This window comes from Notothenia coriiceps, unplaced genomic scaffold (genome assembly GCF_000735185.1).
Source record: "Notothenia coriiceps isolate Sejong01 unplaced genomic scaffold, NC01 NC01_scaffold00031889, whole genome shotgun sequence".
Classification (NCBI taxonomy): Eukaryota; Metazoa; Chordata; class Actinopteri; order Perciformes; family Nototheniidae; genus Notothenia; species Notothenia coriiceps.
In genome coordinates, this window is record NW_011364590.1 from 192,450 (window position 1) to 194,540 (window position 2,091).

Sequence of the window (2,091 nt, forward strand, 5' to 3'; positions counted from 1 at the left end):
CGCTGTTGAATGGTCTCTTAATATACTGGCCAGTACAATCTTGATACAACCATCTATTTTCGCATACAAGGAAAGACATATTTATAAAGAAAAACCCTTTCAAGGACTTCAGTCTTGTTTTCTGCAGGAAAATCAATAACTGACATGTTCTTGTTTTTGATGTTACAATGGTGAAATTTTAGCTGAAAGCTGAAATATAAAGTCAGCATCCAATTTATTGTCAATGTAGCATCCTTGGAGTTTTGTTCCCTTGATGACGCTATCACTTTTACAACAATTACTGATTATTTGAGTAATATAAGTTATTTTTTAGGAAATAACTTTCTGATGGGCTAACCCAGTGGTTCTCAAACTTTTTCTGTCCGGGCCCCTCCTTTGGAGAAAAAAAAAAAGTTGGGCCCCCCAACACAAATAGTCAGGCTCAGTGGCAGCACCAGATATTTATTTTGGGGTGCTGTGGGTAGCTTGACGTTTCATAGAGGGTGCTCAAACATTTAGGGTTTCCCATTAATATACCGGGCGCTACAGTGGAATTTTCTACTGCAACACTCCCCACGCAAATACACAGTGTGACAGTTACAATGAAGGCTCGAGGCATATAGGTGCAAGCAGGGGTAAAGTGCTATTTGTATAGGTGGTGTGTGGACCTCACATAGGGGGGTCCGGCGGCAAGCTCCCAAGGGAAGATTTATTTTTAAATATTGAAGTTAAAAGCATCAATCTGGTGCACTTTGAGAGCAAACTTAAGAGATCTGGATACATCTCTCAACACCCATATGAAACAGACCTGAAAACAGATTTACTTTTTCTTTATGGATATTTTACAAATCACAATTTTAAACTTTATTATTTTTTTATCATATAGTATTTCATACCGGTTTTTCATTTATTCTCTTATTTTTTTATAACTATAATGATCATATGAAGGTGTGTCTCGGAAATAATTGTTTACATAAATGGTGACCAAAACCTTTGAGACCCACTGAGATAACTTACACTAAGTTAACTATCTAAACACTGAGAGAGTCCTTTAGTTCACTGAGCCTCTCAGTCTGACAGGAGAGGACTTACCTCCACTTTGTTGTTGAAAAAACTCCTTATATCCGTTAGCGTAGCTCGCTAGCACCAGATGCTAACAACTACGATCTCCGGTACCGGTGCGCACTCTCTCTCTCGCGCACACAAAATGGCTCGTTCCACACACACACACAGAGCCTTAATGAAACACAGAGACCCAGACGTAATAGTACTGTATCAAATTATTTTTGAATCAATAATTTCTCAATTTATGATTTATTTTTTTTAAATCTTTTTTTTATAGCGATTTTCCTCCTGGTCTCTCGCGCCCCCCTGGCAAGCCTCTGCGCCCCCCCACTTTGAGAACCACTGCAGTAGAGGCACATAATATGAACCTGAAAATGAGCAGTTTCAGTTCTCTCTCTCCATGGAGAGTTGTCTTTTGGCTGGTTGTTGAAAATCAATATTTGACTGTTCACAGCCAGTATAAGCAACACGTTCTCACTCCCAACCCGTCACATATTGACGGACGGTCAGGGCCCCTCCACGTCACTCTATTACGTAAAGGGTACCCCTTGGAAGTCAGTTTTCAACGGGCAGGGCGCCGTCCCATTGACTTGCATAGAGCTCCCTGAACGTTGGTAATAGAGGAGTTGGGATCGCGGCGAAATGCTCTCCGCAGATCCATTCTCACAGCGTTTATCAACCTTTTTCTTACTCAATATCAAGCCACACTTGTTGTTTTTACTTCTTTATTTTAATTGAATAGTGTCGGACTTTTGTTGCTGTCAGTTAGGGGGAAAGTAAGGCGCTCAGAATACTGAAATCTGTATTGTTTCATCGTTTTTATCCTTCTAACTTTGTATTCTTTTCTAAACCACACACTGTTATTTACTCAACAATAACACATAATTATCCTTGTGTTTATTTATTTGTTTGATTGATAAACAAAAGTTGGAGTCCGTCAGGACCGAGGGTCGGAGCAGCTCATAGTAGTTGCTTTAGAGAATTTTACACCCGGAAGTAAGTATTCAATCCGCTTCGCTTGACAAACTGAGACTGCCAAAGGCACAC